This window comes from Mirounga leonina, unplaced genomic scaffold (assembly GCF_011800145.1).
Source record: "Mirounga leonina isolate KUSES-001 unplaced genomic scaffold, KU_Mleo_1.0 Mir_200, whole genome shotgun sequence".
NCBI classification, from domain to species: domain Eukaryota; kingdom Metazoa; phylum Chordata; class Mammalia; order Carnivora; family Phocidae; genus Mirounga; species Mirounga leonina.
Genome location: NW_023270503.1, coordinates 12,565,807 through 12,588,298, shown reverse-complemented (window position 1 = coordinate 12,588,298; position 22,492 = coordinate 12,565,807). Strand labels below are relative to the sequence as shown.

The following is a 22,492-nucleotide window of genomic DNA, read 5'->3' as shown; positions in this document are numbered from 1 at the left end:
GTCAAAAAAGCACCCCTGTTTAGAACCACTGGCCTAGATTTTTCAGGACAGTGTCTACCTTGATTGCATTCTTTTCCAGAAATATAATTTATTCAGTATGTAACTGGGACTTGATTTACATACCTTTAAGGGACTTCTCACATCAATCAATCCACAAATTTTTTGTCAGGAATGATGTCCTTATTTGGGATTTTAAAATATGGTCACCATGGCATGTTCTCAAAGAGAGGACAGTTTCCTCTTCTGGGGGAAGGACAGCAGCTAAGGCCTGAACTCTTGCCTTCCGCCCAAAGTCCTGGCATCCTGGGGAGGAACCTAGCCAACTTTGGGAAGGGCCCCTGAGGTACAGAGTGATCGCTAACTGTGTCATAGACCTTTACTGAATGTTGTATCCCCACTGCCACCAAACATCCTCCTGTAATGCTGGGGCTTTGCCCAAGCAAACAAAATGGCTGCATGCAGAGTAGAAAGTGCTTATGGGCATGGTGACCCTCACACCCACCATTCTCAGCATGGGGAATGTGTTCACTAGGTTTACAAGGTTAGTATTGAATTCTCAGGCCAGAGTAGCAGAAACACTGTCTAATCAAAGGACCGATATGTTTGACCCAAGTTGCAGAACTGCTTAATAAAACCTTTACCCTTCTGGAAGATGGTGGGATTTGGGGACGGGGAGCTTTTTTCTCTTTTTCCCAGACTGGACCAAAAAGTCAGGAGCTTCTGAAGGGGGAGAGATTTAAGTAGACAGGGGAAATTTTGGCAGATAGGCTGAGATTCTAGGAATGGAGAGGAAGGAGGGGTTGGCGGATTCTCATTGGCCAGAGGTAGATAGGTGGGTGGGTTGCCCTTCACATGCCCTTCTAGTTCAAAGTCTTCTAATTGGCTGGAGACAGTGATTCCCACCTATGCCTGAAATGGAGATCCAGTCAAGCACTTTCTCTAAACTTACCTGATATGGAGATTTACCTGGGACACTTGTTAAAAATAAAGATTCTCAGGCCTTTTCAGCAATTCTGAGTAAGTCAGGGATGGGGCCCAGATGTTTTTAGTACTTGGTACAAGCATCTCAGGCAAGGAAGCGCAGGGGACACGAATTCTTATTCTTTGCCCTCGGCACATCCTTTTCATCCTAGCTCATCTCTCTTTGAGAACTTGGCAAGCTGTGTTATAGCCTTGGGCCTCCTGAGGGCGGAACCTGCCTTATGGACTTACCAGTGCCAACCAGACGCCCACACTGGGCTGGTGTTCAATACCTATCTGTTGTCTAAATAAGTTCTCAGATAGACTTCTCCACATGCAAGACGCATATCCTATTTTTATTGAAATAGAGGATGTAGTACTCAGGGTCCACAGCTTCATAGAATTTTCTTTTTTTAAAGGATTTATTTAATTATTTGAGAGAGAGAGAGAGATTGAGTGCAAGTGCGGGAAGGGGCAGAAGGAGAGGCAGAGAATCCTCTAGCAGACTCCCCGTTGAGCACAGAGCCCGACAGGGGGCTCAATCCCAGGACCCCAAGATCATGACCCCAGGCAAAGTCAAGAGCAGGCTGCTTAATCAACTGAGTCACCCAGGTGCCCCTAGAATTTTCTTTTTAATCAACTTTATTGAGATATAATTTACATACAATAAACTGAACCCATTTAAACTATCAATTTGATGAATTCTGACAAACGTAGACATCAGTGTAACCATGACCATGATCAAGATGCAGAATATTTCTGTCACCTTCAGGAGTCCCCTCCTGTCCCTTTGCAGCCAATCTCCCCTCCACCCCAGCCCCAGGAACTTCTGGTCTTCCTGTCACCATAGATTAATTTGCATTCTCTTGAATTACATGTAAATGGAATAGTATAGTATGTATTCTTTTGTGTCTGGCTTCTTCCATTCAGCATAATGATTTTGAGATTTGTCTATACTGGTGGGTAGATCAGTCCTTTTTATTGCTGAGTAGTATTCCATTGTATGGATATGCCACAGTTTGTTTATTCAGTCACCTTTTGATGGGCATTTGTATTGTTTCCAGATTTGGCTATGGTAAATAAAGCCTCTCAGACATTTGTGTACAGCTCTGTGTATGGACATGTTTTCACTTCTCATGGAATTTTCTAGGACTAGGGTAGAGTGGGGACATCAGTAAAACCCCCTCCCTCATCCCTTAAGTCAATAAACTTTTATTTGGACAATGATGTGCTAAGCCAGCACCACAGGCCAAGCAGGACAGATAGGGTTCTCATGACCTTTTCGGGGTGGTCAGCATTTTGGCAGAAGTATCCTCTGCAGAGTGAGCCAGCCCAGCCAGGGAGACCAAGAGGGCCTTGTAAATCTTCAGACCTGCATTCCACCAAGAAGGCCTCATTTGGAAAGCAGGTGTGTGAGGGAAGGTTTTTAATGCTCAAAGCAAAAGACTTTGTAGCTAAATTATCATTTTTTTCCCCACTAAACACCAAGGTAGATTTCCCTGAGAGGTGGGAGTTTCTGCTAGGAGGAGAGAGAAATGTGAACAGACCCTTGCAAGAGAGAGTGAGCCTGGGCAGGGCCTCTGGACAATCAGAAAGAAAGGTGTATTCATTTCCCAGGGCCACCATGACAACTCATCACAGACTTGGTGGCTTAAACTATAGTCATTTTTATTCTCACAGTTCTGCAGACCAGAGTTGGGAATCAAGTTGCAAGGAGAGCCACACTCCCTCTGAAAATTCTAAAGGAGAATCTTTCCTTCCTCATTCCAGCCTCTGGTGGCTCCAGTTCTTTGGCTTGTGGCAGAATAATCTAATCTTCATATGGCTTTCTTGCCCGCGTGTCTCTCTTTATGTCCTTTCTCTTGTGAGGACACCAGTCATTAGATTTAGGGCCCACTCTAAATCCAGGAGGATGTCACTTTGAGATCCTTAACTGAGCCTATCCAAATAAGGTCCTATTCACAGGTACCAGGGGATAGGACTTTCTGTATCTTTGGGAAGGGGAGACACTATCAAACCTACTACAGAAGGTGAAATATCAGTAGTTTAAAAAAACTCTGGCCCATGGGGCACCTGGCTGGCTCAGTCATTAAGTGTCTGCCTTTGGCTCAGGTCATGGTCCCAGGGTCCTGGGATTGAACCCCACATTGGGCTCCCTGTTCAGTGGGGAGCCTGCTTCTCCCTCTCCCTCTGCTGCTCCCCCTGCTTGTGCTCTCTCTCTCTCTCTCTCTGTGTCAAATAAATAAATAAATAAAATCTTTTAAAAAATAAAAACAAAAAAAAATAAAAAACTCTGGTCCAGAAACTAATAGTAATAAAAGTCAATATTATTAAGAGTTTCCTATGTGTCAGGATCTGTCCTAAACACTAGCCATAAAATATCCCGTGTAATCTCAGCAATTCTGAGGCACGTAAGATCATTAGCTTCAATCTGACAAAGGAGGAAACCATGTGTGGTACCAGGAGCTTCATGAACATATCCATGGTTACATGGATAAGCAGTCCAGCCCCAGAACTACTGCCTCATTTTACCTGCAGCAGGTATGAAGTGCATCCCGGGGCAGGCTCTGCCCCTATGGTTCTTGGAGCTCTTGGACATCCTTTAGGGTCTGGGAAAGTTGGGGGAAGGGATGTAAGCAGTGGGAAGGGCCTCTCAGCCCAGGCCTGTGGGCTTGGAAAGGGGGCAGAGGTGGTAGGTGAATCTACTGCCTGGCTGGTTCTGTCCACCAGTCCTGTTCAACCTTTGAGCCTGGGGACTGCCCCTGAAGTAGAAGGACCAGGCAGGAACCAACACACAATCTCGGGAATAGAAGCTGAGGTGACATCTCAGTTTTGAAACATGCATCTCAAGAGTAGGGTGGGGAGCTCAGTGTCTGAGGTGTGGCAGGAATGAGGATGCTCGGGGTGCGGCTGGCCTGCAGCTGGGGGGCTGCTTTGGGAGTCCCATCCATCTGGGGCAGAGGTTTTCTGTGCCTGGGAGCCAGGTTAGGCTGGGCACCCATTTCTTGACCTGATATCTATGAATGGGCTGTGTAAAGTAAGATTCTGAGAGCATCACAAGTAACCAGCTAAGAGGTAAAAGAGAAGCAGTGGGTAGAGGGGTCCTTCCCCCGGTTCAGCCAGGGCTCCTTCCTCCCACTTGAAGGATTTATACTCTTCTCTTCATTCTTCCTTAGTGAATCCATCTATTTTCTTCAGGTAACCAATTTTGAAGCCTACCCACTACCCAGGCGAAACCAAGAAAAGCTAAGGACCAGTAACTGACCAACCCCTACTCCAGTTTGCAGATGGATGATCCAGCAACGGTCTGTGAGCTGTTCAGAAGAACAGCCAGCACCAATTCATTACTAGGCATATTACTAGGAGTCAGTGTTTATTGATCCCTTATGTGCTAGGCACCAAGCTGAGTGTTTTCATGCATTCCCTCTTTAATTCATAGCTACTCCATGAGGTGAGATTGGTTTCAAAGAAATTGATGCTCAAGCAAGGTAAGGTCTACCTGACTCCAAAGCATTTGCTCTTGTACCTTATGTGGTCCCTGGACCAGTAGCCTTAGTATCACTGGAAACTTACTAGATATGCAAGTGCTGGGGCCCCACTTGGACGTCCTGAATCTGAACTCTGTGGGCAGAGCCTAGTAGTCACCCTCCAGGAGATCCTCATGCATGCACAAGTTGGAAAACCATTGCCCCACATTATCCCCCTCCCTGAAAGATTCAGGTAGGCCAAAATAATCTCATTTTCTTTTGTAATAGGCTGTCCAGACTGGCAGATGAAGGAGATACCCTGTGTCTGGAGTGCAGTAAAGCCTTTGGTCTACTTCTTAAGACATCTTTGAGGACAATGTGGGAAAATGTGGAGGAGACTGGTGAGGAAGAAGGCAGGACAAGACATGATGATGAGTTACTCCAGATACTCCAGAGGCACAGGTAGGACGAGTGGCAGTTAGATGGCCGTACCCCCAGAGTACAAATCTGGCAGGAGGTCTCTACTGAGGAGCCACAGAGTTCTGCCGAGTTTGACCTTTCAGTCAATGGTGTGGAAGATGGTGTAATCCAGTCCAGTAGGTGTCACAGAGCTGGGGAGATGGCAAGTACACTGGATAACAAAATGAAGACCCAACATGATCTTGACCAACCAGAAACAGACATTAAGTCTAAAATCGAGCATGTGGTCACCGCATATGGTTGTGTAATCTGTTCCCTCTCCAAGTGCATCTTGTAGGTTGAGGGACTAAACTGGAGCTGAGGGGCGCCTGGGTGGCTCAGTCATTAGGCGTCTGCCTTCGGCTCAGGTCATGATCCCGGAGTCCTGGGATCGAGCCCTGCATCGGGCTCCCTGCTCTGTGGGAAGCCTGCTTCTCCCTCTCCCACTCCACCTGCTTGTGTTCCCTCTCTGGCTGTGTCTCTCTGTCAAATAAATAAATAAAATCTTTAAAAAAATAAAAATAAATGGGAGCTGAAATGAAGGCACGCCACTCAATTTTAACCACAGGAAGAGGAACACTTTCTGAAGTTCACCTTGAAGGTATTTTTAGAACTTGCAGCTCTGCTCTTTATTTTTTTTAACTGAGGTAAAATATATACAACATAAAAATTGCCATTTTAATCATGTAAAAAATTTTTAATTGTGGTAAAACATTGATGATGTAAAATTTACCATTTTAATAATTTTTCATTGTACGGTTCAGTGACATTAAGTACATTCACATTTTGTGCAACCATTAGCAATATCTATTTCCAAAACATTTTCATCACCCTAAACAGGAACTGCACCTATTAAGCAATAATTCCGCATTTCCCCCTTCCCTCAGCCCCTGGTAACCTCTAGCCTCCTTTCTGTCTCTTAAGAATGTTCCTATTCTAGATATTCTAGATTCTGTGGAATCCTACAATATTTGTCCCTTTGTATCTAGCTTATTTCACTTAGCATAATGTCTTCAAGTTTTATCCATGTTGAAGAACTTCGTTTCTTTTTATGGCTGAATAATATTCTCTTGTACATGTGAACCATAATTTATTTATACGTGCATATGTTGATGGACACGCAGGCTGTATCTACCTTTCAACTATTGTGAATAATGCTCTAATGAACATGGGTATGCAAGTGTCTGTTTGAGACCCTGTTTTCAATTCTTAGGGGTATATACCCAGGAGTACAATTCCTGGATCATGAGGTAGTTCTTTAGTTTTTTGAAGGACTGCCGAACTGTTTTATACAGTGGCTGCACCATTTTAGGTTCCCAACCGGTATGCAAGCATTCCAGTTTCTCCATATCCTTGCCAACACTTGATTGTGTTTTGTTTTGTTTTAATTCTAGCCATCCTAGTGGGTATGAAGTAGTATCTAATATGATTTTGATTGGAATTTCCCTAATGATTAAAAATGTTGAGCGCTTTTATTCATGTGCTTTTTGGTTATTGGTATATCTTCTTTGGAGAACTATCTATTCACAATCCTTTACCCATTTTAATTAATTAATTAAAAAAATTATTTTAGAGAGAGAAAGAGAGCACGTACGCACTGGGAGGGGAGGGGCAGAGGGAGAAAGAGAGAGAAACTTAAGCAGACTCCATGCTCAGCGCTCAGTGGAGCCTGACGGGAGCCTCCATCTCACGACCCTAAGATCATGACCTGAACTGAAATCAAGAGTCAGACGACCTGAGCAAAATCAAGAGTCAGATGCTTAACCAACGAGCCACCCAGAGGCCCCTCCTTTGCCCATTTTTAAATTGGATGTTTGTCTCTCTGCTGCTGAGTTATAGGAGTTCTTTATATGTTCTGGATATTAAACCCTTATCAGATTTGTGATTTGCAAGATTTTTTTCCATTCTGTTGGTTGCTTTTTCACTCTCTTGATGATGTCTTTTGATGCACGAAAGTATTAAATTCTGTGAAGTCCAATTTATTTATTTTTTTCTTTTGTCACTTGTGCTTTGGTATCATATTGAAGAAACCATTGCCAAATCTAAAAGTCATGAAGATTTACCCCCCATGATTCCTTCTAAGAGTTTTACAGTTTTAGCTCTTAAATTTAGGTCATTGATCTATTTTGAGTAATTTTTATATACAGTATGAGGTAAAAGTCTACTTCATTATTTGCATAGGGATGCCCAGTTTTTCCAGCCCCATTTGTTGATAAGACTGTCCTTTCCTTATTGAATAGTTTCAACACTGTTGTGGAAAATCAATTGACCACAGATGTGAAGGTTTATTTTTGGGCTCTCAATTCTACCCCACTGGTCTATACCTCTATCCTAATGCCAATGCCACTGTTTTAATCATATTAATTTTGTAGGATGTTTTGAAATTGGGGAACATGAGTTTTCTTCTTTTTTAAGATTGTTTTTGGCTATGTAGGGTTCCTTGAAATTCTATATGAATTTTAAGATGGTTTTTTTTTCATTTCTGCAAAAAAACAAAAACAAAAACAAAAAACCACCATTGACCCATTACTTTTTTTCTTTTTTTTTAGAGAGGGAGAGAGGGGTGGGGGAGGGACAGAGCGAGAGGGAGAGAGAGAATCCCAAGCAGGCTCCACACCCAGCATGGAGCCCAATGTGGGGCTCTATCTCACAACCCTGAGATCATAAACTGACCCAAAATCAAGAGTTGGACACTTAACCGACTGAGCCACCCCTGACCCACCACTTTTGATTAAAAAAAAATGTCAGTGTCACTGTCCACAACGGAGAGGTGATGTGGCTAAACAGCAGACCCCATAGAACCAATTTAAGTCAACAGTGTTTCATGGCTACCAAAACCAAGAGATGTTGGGTTCTAGTTAAACCAGTGAAGGAGGAGAGAGACCCCTGTGTTCTGTGCTCTACTCACTGAGGCTCACATTTTTCTAGAGGGCTCTTGAGACTATAGATGCTGCCCCCAGGGATAGAATAATTTATTATTATTATTATTATATTCTCACTAGTATTCTCATTAATGGAGAGCAGTTATGGAAGTTGGAGAGATGACTGGGTGGGTTAGAGGAAGGGGTGCATGACAACTTTCAAATATTTAAATGGCTCCCCCTCTGCCTTTCTGTCTACTCTTCCACTTATAATGCAAAAGCTTTCCTACAGATGAATGAAGACAAACAGACGATCAGGAGCCAGCCCAAACTGCTCTGTCTCTAACCATTGGGGATGTTTTTAACCATTAGACTAGTTCACATCTGGAATAAGCTACCTACCTTGGGTAGGGAGGTGGTGAGTTCCCTGTCATGGGCAATGTCCAAACAGAGGCCAGGTGATGGATTACTGATTCAGTATGGCAACAGGAGTTAATGACCTTAGAGACTCTTTCAATCATGGAGCAGGGCTTATAAAAAAATTTAATCTGAGCATGTGGCCACCCCCTCCTACCAGGGCATCCTCTCTGTGACAGCTGCTGCAAGGGGTGCTGGGAAGAATCTACTTGTTCAGGTGATGTTTTAATATCACTTTAAAGGGGGGCAGGGGCTCCTGGGTGGCTCAGTGGGTTAAGCGCCCTACTCTTGGTTTCAGCTCAGGTCATGATCTCAGGGTCATGAGATTGAGCCCTGCATTGGGGAGTGGAGTCTGCTTGAGATTCTCTCTCCTTCTGCTCTGCACCCCTCCCAAATAAAATAAATAAATAAATAAATAAATAAATAAATACTTTTTAAAAATAAAAATAAAATAATAAAAGGGGGCAGGGTAATGTTCTGGGAAGAGCAGACAGACAGGTTTGAATCCCAGCTGAATCTCTAGTACATAGAGCCCTGGCAAATTTCTTAATCTCCCCATGTCTCAGTTTCCTAATCTGTACAATAGGAAAATTATTCCAACGACAGCTGGCCATGCAATCTGTTTGTTCCTTCCCAGTTCTGGTGGCACCACAACCCATAGGTCTATCCTATCTTCTGGCTGCAGGGGTGGGCATGTGACCTGGCCTGGCCAATTAGGGTTGCCTTTCTTCTGTCCACTGAGTAGATAGGTGACCTTCATAGGAACCAGTCAGAGTCTCCTCAAGTAGTTTGCTCTACATACAGAGAGCAGGCCCCTCTCTTCGCCTGGTATTGAGGGCTATAAAGGACATCTGGGCTTTGGATGCCTTGTGTATCTTTCCAGCTGTGTGGGCAGAATGTGCCTGAGCCAATACAGAGGGGAGTCAGGTTAAGAGCTGGAGCTAAGGGGCGCATGGCTGGCTCAGCCGGTAGAACAGATGACTCTTGGTTTCAGGGTTGTGAGTTCCAGTCTCACATTGGGTGTGGAGCCTACTTTACAAAAATTTTAAAAGAGCTGGAGCTAGTGAGGGGCTAGCTCAGTTGGAAGAGCCTGTGTCTCTTGATCTTGGGGTTGTGAGTTCGAATGCCACAATGGATATGGAGATTACTTAAAAAAATAAACTTTTTTTTTTAAAGAATTTCTTTATTTGAGAGAGAGAGAGTACAAGTACAGGGGAGGGGCAGAGGGAGAGGGAGAAGCAGGCTCCCAGCTGAGTAGGAAGCCTGACGTGGGGCTCAATCCCAGGACCCTGGGATCATGACCTGAGCCGAAGGCAGATGCTTAACCAACTGAGCCACCCAGGCTCCCCCCAAAATAAATAAACTTAAAAAAAAAAAAGAGCTGGAGATAGTGAGAGATAGCCCAGACTAATCTGACTCCCTGGATCCAGCTATGCCTAAAGTCCACTCCTGTTTTTATCAGTTATGTGAGCAATAAATTCCTTTTTTGGCTTAAGCTAATCTGAGCTGGGCTTCTGTCAGTAGGAGCCAAAAAAGGCCTGACCAGTATATTTTTCTGCAGGGCAGTTGTGTGGATTAAAAGAAATCATATTGCAAAGTACCTAGTACCTAGCAAGCATTATGTGAGAGACTAACAAGCCTGCCTGGTTTTCTGGTGTAACCATACCGACAATAGTTGCAGATGGGAATGGACTGTTTGTGCGGGTGAATGAGGGAAGTGAGCACATGATCACAGCTGGGCCAAACTGTTTCTCTGGGTTGTTCTGAGGAGAGCGGCAGGGCCACTAAGCTGATTTCCATAGCCAAGCTCCCTGTCCCATGAAGAACCCCATGTATGGTAGGAAAGAATGAAACCAACATGCAAAGAAAAACAAATGAGAGAGGAGAACAAGAGTGGGAGAGTCCAGGACATGTGTGTCCCTGGCTGTCAGCATTCTGAAGACTGGCTGCCCCCTCCCCTGCACTTCTAAGTACCATATGCTCCAGTGAACTGCTCCTTCTCTTCAGCTTGAACTGGATTTCTGTCCCATGCTACAGAAGGATTCTTGACTAATGTGCCTCTGGAGGCTAGCTGAGGTGAGGCCATAAAAGACCCACTGGGTCAGCTCTGCAGCTGGGATGGTCTGTCCCTCATTCCTGGCATGGGAAAAGCTAACATCCTTTCCTGTCAAGCAGCTCTCACATCCAGGGTCTGAGGCAGCCTGGGTCCTGGAGGGGGACAGACAGGACTGATGCAGGGCACTGCCATCAAGTCTACTGCCCTCTCCAATTGCCACCTTTCAAATCCTTGACTAAACTGTTCCCTTGTCTATCAACAGTGTCCTATCTGACAGGTGGGCCTATTGTAATGACTGCATGGTGAATAAACTTGCCTCCCCCACCTTCTCTCTAGCTTAGGGAAGAGGTTCGGTCCCCCCTCACCGTGGCTGGTGAGGGTGAGAGCATGAATGGTCTGGGTTGAGCCGCCATGACAGATTTGACAGGTGGAGGCAGAGTCCAAGCTTGGTGACACTCGGGGCACCCCTCTGAGGCTTCACCGTACTCTACCCCGGGTGCCTAGCACAATGCCATCCATGCCTTCATTCATGTGTTACTCAATGAACATTTGCTGAGCAGGTGCTAAGTGCTGGGCACTGTGCTAGGAACAATACAATGAATAAAACAAAGCTCACATTCTAATGAGGGGAGACAATAAATAAAGTAAAAAATGCATAGTGTGTCAGATGTCAGTAATGACAACAACAATCAAAGAGGAGAGTGGAGAGGGTGAGGATGGGTTACAATTTTGTAAAGCCTAGCCTTTCTAAGCAAGAAATTGGGGAGCAAAGAGGAGCATGCCTGGCATATTCCAAAAATGGCAAGGAATTGCTGGTGGGAATATAAAATGGTACAGCCACTTTGGAAAACAGTTTGGCAGTTTCTCAAAAAGTTGAACAGTTACTATTTAACCCAGCAGTTCCACTCCTAAACATCAACTCCAAGAGAAATGAGAACACATGTCCACATAAAGACTTCACATGAAGGACCACAGCAACATTATTCACAATAGCCAAAAAGTGGAAACAAACCAAATGTCCATCCAAAAGACAAATGGAGAAACAAACTGTGGTATATCCATACAGCGGAGTATTATTCAACCTTACAAAGGAATGAAAGCACTGATACATGTTACAATGTGGATGAGCCTTGAAAATCCTACGTTAAATGAAATAAGCCAGCCACAAAAAAACCCACAAATTGTATGATTCCATTTATATGAAATGTCTTGAATAGGCAAATCTACGGAGACAGAAAGTAGATTATTGGATGCCAAGGGCTGGGGGCAGGGGCAGTGACTGCTAATGGGTCAAGGTTTGGTTTGGGGATGATGGAAATGTTCTGGAATTAGATAGTGGTGATTGTTATACAACCTTATGTTGTAAAACCCACTGAATTGTTACACTTTAAAGGGTGGATTTTATGGTATGCAAATTATATCTCAATTTTTAAAAAGAATGAAAAAAACCCCAAAAAACCAAGGAGACCAGGGCCTCTGAGAGAGCGAGGATGAAGCCCGGCATACAATAGTGTAGAAGCTGTTTAATACCTATTTGTTGAAGTCATGTAAAAGCGAGAAAGTTAAACTCTTCGTGGCCTCTGCCTTTTTCACCATGGGGAAGAGACCTCTGGCTCCCCACATGGTGAGAAACAGGCTTGGCTAGTTCTGGTGTGTGAACAGGTGAAGGTTCTCCGGCACATCCCTGCTGCGGGGAAAGACCGATGAACTCTGGGGAGGAGCCACCTGAAGCAAGGAAGAGCCAGGTGATTTAGAATGAAATCGTCTCAAGCTCCATGTTCGGCTTCCCTGGGCTCGTCCGTCCTTCACGTTTCCCATTTGTGGAGCCCGCACCGGGCTCTCTGAACTCAGTGGTCCTGCCTGTCAATAGGGGAGAAGGGAAATCTCAGCCCTGGCCCGGGGCTTACGAAGCAGTGCCTTTGTGTGATGGGGCAGGGGACTTCTGGGCCTCTGAAGTGAAGCCTTGGGACCCAGGCCAGAATCTGACCCCCAGATGCTGAAGGAAGCTGCCAGCGTGGCATCTGGGGGAGGAGACACCGCAAGTTGAATGGGCCCCCACAGCATGGATCCAAGGGAGGGAGCCCTGGGAAGGGTCAGTTGCCACCAGTGAGGTGGCAGAGTGTGGAAGGTTTGGAAAACAGGCATTGTCTGGAAAAACATTTAGGAGGTCAGCATGCAAGGCCATGGGAGGGGGCCTGAGGACAAGCTATATAGATGCCACAAGCCAGCCCAAGGCTCAGGCTCAGCCAGGACCAGGGCCCAGCCTCCCTGTAAGGAAAGGCAAGGTGGGTGGGGGTGGGTGGGGTGGGGGGGTGGTGTGTGTGCAAGGAAAACCAGGAACCACCGTGAGAGGCAGAGCAGGGCAGGGGGATCAGGGACCAGAGTCTACTCCTGAGCCCTCGGGGAGGATAAAGAGTATACAACTTCAGGTTGTATAACAATCACCACTATCTAATTCCATTTTGGTAAAATGCATTCGTCCCTTAAACCTTAGGACAACCTGGTGGGGAGAGGGGGATGCTCTCATTACTGTTTCACAGGTGAGGAAACACTCTGTTCAGAGAGGGGGAGCCACTTGCCCCAGGTGACCCAGCGGAGGGGTGGCAGAGCCAGGGGGACATCAGGTCCATCTGACTCCACAGTCCAAGCTCTTCCCATTCTGCCCCCTGGTAAACCAAAGAATTGAAAACTGCCCCCAGTGGGGCACACGGGAAGCCACCTGGCCTTCCAGCCTTATCACAGGTCTTGGCTCCACTGATTCCCCCCTAGGTGGTGGCCGAGGAGAAGATGGGGTGTGGTGGGGAGAGGAAGGCGTGGGGATGGGGTCATGACCCCCAGAGAAGGGCTGGATGAGTCCCAAGCCCTGGCCCCAGCACTGTGGCCAGACAGCGAGGAATTTCGGGTTGGGGGTTCCAAGGAGACCCTCTAAGGAACCAGTTCCTCTCCTCCCCAGGTCTTGCTGCTACCTCTGCCCTCCTGGACCTACCTTCCTCTCAGGGCCATTTGCCCTGAGTAAGTTCACATCTTTTCCTGAGCTGGGGATGGCGCCCCCTTCCCCACACAATCCCAGCATTTTGCCCCTGCGCTCTTGAAATGTCCTCCCATCTTTCCAGGTCACCTCTCCATGAAGTCTTCCTCATTTTCTGGCAAAGTTTTGTATGTGCATTAAACATCTTCTCTGTGCCAGAAGCCCAAACCCAGCCCCAAATCTCTGGCCTGAGGAGCTGTTGCCAGCAGAGAGGGATATACCAGGACTGTGGGAGCCCAGGATTGGAGGGAGGAGGAGTCAGATAAGGCATGATGAAGTGAAGGGCTTTTGGCCTGAGCCTTAGAATATAATGAAATATTCAGAGGACATGGGAGAAGGGGCAGAAGGGCATTCCAGGCAGAAGGAATGTGGGGTTGCCTATCTTGGAGGATGACCAGCCCAAAGCCATTTATTCTCACCTCCCTGTGAACTTGCCATGTTCTTTAAAAAAAAAAAAAAAATTTTTTTTTAAATTTTATTTTGGGGGCGCTTGGGTGGCTCAGTTGGTTAAGCATCTGCCTTGGGATCAGGTCATGATCCCAGGGTCCTGGGATTGAGCCCTGCATCAGGCTCCTTACTCAGTGGGGAGCCTGCTCTCCCTCTGCCTCTCCCCACCTGTTTGTGCACTCTCTCTCAAATAAATACATAAACTCTTTAAAAATAAATAAATAAAAGCTTTTATTTTTAAGTAATCTCTACACCCAACGAGGGGCTCAAACTTACAACTCTGAGCTCAAGTGTCCCACTCTCCACCCACTGAGCCAGCCAGGCGCCCCCTGCCATGTTCTATCCTATGCCTGCCTGTGGGCAACCTGGAGGGGACGGGGCCATGCTTCCTTGGGGCCCCACAGGGCCCTGAGAGCAAGGAGCTCCAGGGGAAGGTTGGATGAGGCAAATGGGGACCGCCTTGTGTTCAGTCCCTCCTCCTGGGTCAGCTTCTGAGCCGGAGCAATACAATTCCCCACCCTCTCTGTGTGGCAATCAGGGAGCCACGTTTCCTCTTGCCCTTTGCAGAATAAGTAGACACAAGGCCTTTTTTTTTTAGAGATGAGGACACATGAGGTTCAAGGGGTCAAAGCCACAGAGCGAGACGTGCAACTGGAATTTGAACTCAGGACTCTGGCTACATGAAGTCCGTGGTCATTCACTTCCCTCAGCCTCATTGCCTGGCAGCAGGACCTAGCCAGAAATTAGAATGGAGGCACAGGACGCAGGCTTGGATCCCCCAGAGGCAACAGTCAGGAAGGTTGGGAACCGTTGAACTGAAACAGGCCTAAGGCAGGAGGGGCAGGGACTCTGGGCCACAGAAGCCAGAGCTCTAGGTTCCAGGCCTGGACAACTCCAGATCTCCATCTAGTGGTAGGAGGTCGCCACTGCCGCGTGGCCCAGGGAGCTCGCAGGTCCCACTGAGCAGTCAGGTCACCAGCAAACCCTCCAGGAAGAAACACCCGTTCCCTGGGCCTGGGTTCTGTAGGAGAGAGAGGAGGCCCCGTCAAGGGACATGTACACTGGGGTTCATGGCCCTCAGGATTTCTCTGCAGCAGAACAGTCCGCTGTGGGGGCTCTGTCCCCAGCCACAGACACCCCAACACACAGGCGCTCAAGTCTAGGCCAGCTTCCCCAGGCTCAGGGACTTGATAACCTGTCACCCCAGGAGGCCAGGTCTCATTGGCCTGTGCTGGCCTCCAGGGCAGGAGGGGTCACCGAACTTTGGTTAGGTGCCCAGGACTGAGGGGAATTGGCTCTGTCTCTAGATGGCCCCCAGGACCCCATCCCCAGGAGCCCCTGGGCTCCTCTCAGGAGGAGAGCAGAGAAGCAGTATCCACTGTTCTAAATAGCATCTCAACCAAAACCAGCCTCGTGCTAGGTACTCTTATCTCCATGGGGAGGAAGTGAAGGGGGAGGGGAAGTGATTAGCCCAAGTCACTCATTCATTGAATACTAACTATAGAGCATTGTGTGTGGGCACCTTACCCAGAAGGGAGGAGGTCAAGGGGAAGCTTCCGAGAAGGGAGCAGTAGGCCAAGTTTTGAAGGAAGACAGGAAAAGATCCCAGGCAGAGGGAAGAGCGTGTGAGTGTGAGAAAGACATGAGGCAAGATCGGCAAGATTAACCTAGACCTGGGTAGGTGGATAGTGAGGATAGAGCCCTGGGGTGGGGTGGGGGGAATAGGGGGGCAGGGTGGGGCTCGTAGGCAGAACTCACTGTCAGGTTGAGGATTCTGGACACCAAGATCATGGGAAGCCTTTATTTACTTTTTTTTTTTTTTTAAGATTTTATTTATTTGTGAGAAAGATTGAGCAAGAGAGAGAGCACAGGGGAGGGCAGAGGCAAAGGGAGAAGTAGACTCCCTGCAAAGCAGGGAGCCCGATATGGGGCTCGATCCCAGGACCCTGAGATCATGACCTGAGCTGAAGGCAGACGCTCAACCGACTGAGCCACCCAGGTGCCCCCTTGGGAGGCCTTTAAATAGGGCAGTGACCCCTTCTCATCCATGTTTCAGGAAAGTCTTGGCTAGCAGGAACCGTGGGCGGGCAGACCTGCTGGGAGCCTCTCAAGGGTCCCGGGTGGAGAGGCTTGCCCTGGAGTTGGGGTGGCAGGTAAAGTTGTTACTCAAGGCAGGGGCTCAGCAGCAGCAAAGGCCCAGAGGCCAGAGGGCCCAGAGCCTCTCAAAAATAGAGCATCACCCAGCATGGCTGGAGAGAAGGGTTGAGGGCTGGGAGGGCTTGGGCGTGGGGGGCCTTTAGTCCCCTTGGGCTGCTATAACATAATACCACAGACAGGGTGCCTGAGAAACCACACGCATTTATTTCTCACAGTTTTGGAGATTGGAAGTCTGAGATCAGAGGGCCAGCAGGGCCAGGTGAGGAACCTCTTCTGGGTGGCAGATGTCTCATCACATCCTCACCTGGTGGAAAGGGGAAGGGTCTCTTTTATAACAGCACTAATCCCATTCATGAGGACTCTGTCCTTGTGACCCAATTACCTCCCCAAAGTTCTACCTCCTAATACCAGCACCTGGGTAATGAATTTTGGGATGATACAAAAATTCAGACTACAGCATTCTGGAGTATTTTCCTGCAGAGGCAAGTCCTCAGGCAAGATGTACACCCTCCCTGGGACTCAGTTCCTCAGGGCAGAAAGGAGCCCCTGTTGGCCCTCAGGGGCTCTCTGTGGCCAATGCCAAGTGGACTTGGAGCAGGGGCTTCTGGGCCTGGGCAAGCATATCCTGGAGGGACCAGGTGTGGGCCCTGCTTCCAAAGGGTGTCCTTCCTTCCTTCCTTCCTTTCTTCCATTCAGCAAATGCTTTACACACGCCTGCCATGTGTTTATTAAGCAGTTTTAGGTCGGGGGACCTAGCAATAAGCCCAACAGACACCAGCCTCGCCTTGAGGGAGCCAATGATCTCATAGGAGACAGAGACCTTAAACAAATATATCCCTTCCCAGAGCAGATGTGGTGATGCTGAGGGGTGGGGTGGGAATGGGCTTGGTTCCAGCAAACTGGGGGCTCAGGAGAGCCTCAGAGAGTCTGGAGAGGTGGTTTCTCTGTGGAAAACCACCAAGTGTCTTTGTGTAGGCATATCTCTGCGTGTTTGCATGCATGTGCGTCCGTGTGAGTGTGCAAGTCTGTGTATATGTGTAGGTATATCTGTGTGTTGGTATGTGTTGTTAAATGAGTGTGCCTGTGGGGGGGGTCCATACATGTATACATCTGTGTGTCTGTGGGAGGGGGTATTAGCACACTATGTGTGCGTCTCCATGGGTGTGCAAGCATGGCTGTCTATAGGAGGAATCTGGGTGGGTGTCTGTGTGTGAAAGGTAGGGTGCCTACTGGGTGACTTCTAAGGGGTTTCTCAGAACTCATGATATCAATAATAAAACTAGAACTGCCATGAACACACCAGGACAGCTCTGAGAGGCCAAAGCTGGAAGGGTGGACAGCCCCTCGAAGAGGGAATAAGACCCAAAGTTGGGACAGGGCAAAGAAATGGGCCAGCCAGACCAGGGCTGAATAAGCACCAGTCCCATAAGAGCCAGCTGCATGGGGCTGGGCCAAATGCCTGGTGGGACTCAGAAACCCCAGGTTCTGTAAAGCAGGAAATCTGAGGCGTCCAGGAAAGAGCACAGGCTAGGGGGGAGCCAGACCTTGGTGTGGCTCCTGACCTGCTTCTTAGCAGCTGTGTGACCTCAGGCATGTCCAAGCCTTGGTTTTCTCCTCTGTAAAATGGGAGTAATCATACCCACTGCCCAGTGCCTAGAACTAATAAGAAAATGCAAGCCCAGTGTGAAGCACACAGTAGGGGCTCTACAGCTCCTCCCCTTAGGGCCTGAGGATATCTTACGCTCTTTGGGATGGAAATCAATAATAAGGAGAGCAAACCTGATCCATGTCTGAGCTAAGCCCTTGCTAAGTGACATCTCAGGTAACCCATGGACACTCCTGCTATGGTTTCACACAGAAGTCTCTGCCCCCACCAGGGGTCCCTGGCAGGCCCTGCTGGGCTGATGTGAAGCAGGGAGGCCACTCTGGCCCTGGTCTCCTGCATTAGGCTCTGAGTCGGCCTGCTGCTTTCATGGAAATGCCTTCAGCTGGGCCAGAGGGTGTTTGCCCAGACTCCCTGCCCTTTCCCAGCCGTGGCTGACTTTACCCCTGATCCCTTATCAGCTCACATTTCCAAGGATCAGGCCCATGGGATTTCAAAAGACCTCCTCCTTTATTCACTGGCTAGCCTGAGGCATCTCCTTTTATTTCTCTGAACCTCAGTGTCTTTATCCCTGAAATGGGGATTCATAGCCAACACCCTGCCAGTGAAGGTTCAGTGGGAGCCCATGGGTGCAGGTGCTTTGAATAAAGCCTTCCACACAGGTAAGGAGTTAGCCTCTTGGGTATCCCAGATGTGGGGGGCATCCTTCAACATGGGCATTAGAATGTCCCCCCTTGGTGTCCCCTGGTCTCCTTAGGAACTCAACACACTGGTGCCAGGTGGCCAAGTCACCCTCCACCAGTCTGTGGCTTGCCTACAGTTTGCTCCAAGGTGGAAAGTAAGGGAGGAAATAACCACGTCCCACAAGGGTTTGAGGCAGCTGGAACCAGTCGCTTCCCCGAGAACTTCAGGACCTGGAATGCACTTCCCCAGTTGTGAATTCATCCTGGCCACCAGCCCTGCCCCCAAACCAAGCACGCCAGCAACAACAGTACCCCTCAGGCTTAGGTTCCTCAAACACTAAATAGAAGTAGAGGCTCTGCCTCTTGTAGGAAGTAGTTGAGGTGCGGGATCCCTGGGGATTGGACCCAGGTCGAGGGGTCACTCACAGATCCAATTGATTTTGGCCCAAACCACTTATTCTCAGGAAGAGGATTCTGGGGCCCAGAGAAGAAAGTCACATTGTCCATGGTCTCACAGCTGGAGCCAGAGCTTAGCCTCCTACCTACTCCCCTGCTAGCAGTAGATGAATGTGTAGATAACTATTGAAGTACCAAAGGTTTGATCCTATCCTGCGTGTTAGACATTGAAGAGGAGGGAGCTGGAAGCCTAGTGCAGGGAAGACACCTGGCTGGGGTCACAACAAGCTGGTGACTGTATCCTGTTGGAAATCACCCTAGCTGGTGTGGACTGGGCTGCTTTCTAGCTATGTGCCTTTAGTTAATAATAAAGGAGATGATCTCCCAGAGTGCCAGAGCTCATCCAGGAACGTTAAGGGTCAGCTGGAATCAGACTTCCAAAGCCTTCCCCCCACCCCAAATCAAAGTAGCAATCTGGCCTCACCTTTCCCCTCCCGTTCAAACTTGACCCAGAGCCTTGGTGGCTTTTAACCCAAGGGAGAGATTCTCAGGCTGCCCGCTGTGCTTTCCCCATTCCCCACCACCTCCCACTGGAATAATGCAGCCCCAAAGCTTCCCCAGGGCTTCTGGAGCCCAGGAGTTACAGCAGGTCACCAGAGCAGCTCCGCAGGGCTCGTCCCAGGGGCCCCATCCTGTACGCCCCCACCCCACACCCCCCCGCCCCCGGCCCAAGACCGCAGTGGAAACGGTGTGGAGCTGGAGGAAGGAGTTTAGGCTGACTTCTGGGCGGGAGGAGCACTGGATCCCGCCCTTCGGCCGCTGAGCTGCCTCAGCCTCCTATCCCGCACCGCTGCACCGTCCAGTCGGCCCCGCAGGCCAAAGCAGTTTGTCGGGCATGCGGGGGACCCAAGCCCATACCCCCGCTTGACAGGCATGGAAGGCCAGAGTCGGGACCTTGGGAAGTCCCCAGCCCAGCCGGGCACACAGAAGGTAGCCGGGTGGTTTTTCAGCCAGGGTCTCGCAGGTCGGGGAGCTGGCACCCTAGGACAGTCCCAAGGGGAAGGAAAGAAGCCTCGCTCGTGGTCGTGTGTCTGCAGCCCCACCACAGCCCCATTCGGCCTCTGCGGAGCCTCTTGGTCCCTCTGGTGCTTGTGCCCGTCTGTAGGCCTGGAACTACGTCAGTCTGTGGCTCTGTCTTCATGCCCATCTGTGGATCTCTGCGCCCACCTCCTGCTCTAGCCTGCGGCCGGCCGGCCGGCCGCGGTCTGGCCCCTGGCCTGGAGCGCCATCTCGTGGGCACTTGGGGAGTTATCGCGGCTCGCGGACGGGGCAAGCAGCGGGTTTGCTTTGGGCGGGGAGCTGCGGAAGGTACCCAGGGGAGGAACCGGGAAAAGAGCAGCGGCCGTCGGCTCCGGGAACCAGGTGCTTCGGAGTGGGTGTGGGGGTGGGGCGGGCAAATCTGAGCCTCCGAGAGCTCAAAAGGAGCTCCAAGAGCAAATCAGAATCCCCGAACCCGACGTTGACATCAACGCATTCACCGAGGGCTGACCAGGCTGCACTCCCGAGGGCGCTCTCCGGGGAGTGCCCGGAGAGGACCCGGAGCTCAGGTTCCTTTCCCTTTGCCCTCTTCCCTCTGCTGTCCAGTCCCTAGAACACGAGCGCTCGGCCCCTCGCCGGCCCCTGCCTGCTGGGCTGGTGCTCCAAACGTTGAGATCCAGGTCGGCAAAGGAGAGGAAAGAGTGGGGTTGGATTTGGGGTACTTCCCAAAGCTGGGAAGAAGGCAGGCTCAGCGTTTAGACTTCGATCTCATGGAGACTCTGTCCCTCGAACCATCCAATATCCGGGAAAAGGGGGGGTGGTGGGGAACTCGAGCCGAGGCATTCACCTGTGTAGGTCCTGGGCAGCAGGAAGCCGAACGTTCCCCTCCAGCTTCAAGGGATGCCCTGAGTGGGCCTTCACGGTACGCGGGAGAGGCGGACCCCAGTTCAGCGCCTCTGGGTGGCGGGCGGGGCCAGGCCACGAATGCTGTACATTTCCTCCGCCGCCGCGTTTGGGGTGGGGGGGAGGATAGCTGGAGGGGCTCGGAAGACGGTTAACCTAAGAGGAAGTGAGTTGCTCTAGGTCTCGAGATCCGTGCTACTTCGCCGCTAGGGGTCTCACAGAGCCCCCGCACCCACGTCCCCTGGGATCCCCAAGATCCCGTGAGTCACACTCACCATCCCGCACCCACAAGCACAGTTCCCTCTCTGACCCCACAGTCTCAACGCACACGCCCCCGCAGCGAACCCTCAACTCCCATCACCCCAAACAGACCCTCCACACATATCCGCGCGCGGGCCATTCTGCCGTCTAGGGCCCCTGGTGCCAGGCCCAGAAGGGTTAAGAAGGCCTTGGGGCACCAGAGCGGCGGGATGCGAGGCGCCCGGGCTAATTGGCGATCCGGGGAACAATGAGGGATGTGAGGCAGGGGAGGCGGGTAGCTTAATTGGGCCAGGGAGGGGCCTTGCCTTCGTCTGGGGCAAGGCCCTGCTGCTGGCCGCGCGGTTCCCGCAGCCGAACTCAGGTTCGCTGCTGCGACCCAGCGGAGCGCCGCGAGGGCGACTCCGGGAGGTGACTCGCCGGTGGGGGAATGGGGGACGACTCCCCAAGCTGCACTCAGGGCCTGGGGCCTCTCGAGGCCCTGCAGCATCACTCCGCCCCATCTGGGACGCGGCAACAACCACGCGGCGAGAATGCGGCCGCAACGAGGCCGGCCACCCTGCCTAGCGTTTGCAGCGACCCTCCCCGAGATCCCCCCTCTGCACGCGGCTTGAGGTCGGTGCTGCCCCCTGGTGTCAGCCGAGTGCTGAGCACTCGCCGCCTCTTGCCCGCTTTCCTTCCTAGACGTGCAGTGAGAAGCCGGAAGAAGTGAACGCGCCCCTGCTCTTCGAATTTTGGGGGCGTTTTGAGCCCAAAGCGACCTCGAATAAGCACACTGCCACGAGGGATTCTACTTGAGCTGAGAAAGGGGTCTCTCTGGCCCGCCCCGTTCCTGGACTAACCCTTCTCTGTGCTGCCTGCGGAAGGTCAGAGGCGGCTAAGAAGCTGGCCCCTCTCCCCCCCACTCTCTGGGGGCTGGGACAGCCTTCTGCGCCGATTCACTCTCTCACTGGCCAAGCCCCTCACCGAATTCAGCGTAGCCTGGGTCCAGCTCCCTCCCTGGGAGAGGCGGACATGGTTCTCTTTCCTTGCGAGTGTGTTGGCCCGCGGAGGTGTCCAGGGCACTTGGAGGCCTGGATACTATCAATTCCAACTCCACCTTCACCCTTCCTTCATCTCACCATTCCTGGTGTTCCTGGTGAGTTGGGGACCCGTGCTTCCCGCCCCGCCAAGTGCCCTAGGTGGGCAGGCAGCGTGTAAATCCGGGGCTGCACGGACTCCCAAGGCTTAAAGAGGAGAGAACGGGGAAGGAGGTGGGGGCTCAGTGACGCATAGATAGACCCAAGGGTGGGTTAAAGGAGTGACGGCCCATCTCCCACCCCTTCCCACTACCAGGATTTGGGGCGGGAGACACCTGTCGGCTGGATGAAGCAGAGATGAGCTCAAAGGATGGGAGGCAGCTGTCCTTGCAGAAGTAGGCGGGGGAGGGGGCGGGGAAGAACGTGCCTAATGGAGACTAACACAGTGGGACCCCTAGAGATTGCCCCGCGGAGCCCGTTATTATACCAGGGAAAACTGAGGCAGGAAAGGTAGTAGCCTACTGACCCACACTCCCCACACCCCCGAGAGATCTAGATGAGTTACACGGGAGAACTCTCAGGTTAGATTCTGCCACTCCAGTCAACAACCCTGACAAGGAGAAATGTTTCTTTTTTCTTCCTTTTTTCTAAGTAATCTCTACATCCACCTGGGGGTCCGAACTCAGAACCTCCAGATCAAGAGTCGCATGCTCTACCGACTGAGCCAGCCTGGCGCCCCG

The 22,492-nt window shown here is 50.2% G+C and overlaps 1 pseudogene; it reads left to right on the top strand.

Annotated features, from left to right (window-relative positions):
* LOC118025131 overlaps window positions 1-21,531 on the top strand; it is a 28,942-nt pseudogene extending 7,411 nt beyond the window's left edge.
* Window positions 21,532-22,492: the final 961 nt, after the last annotated feature.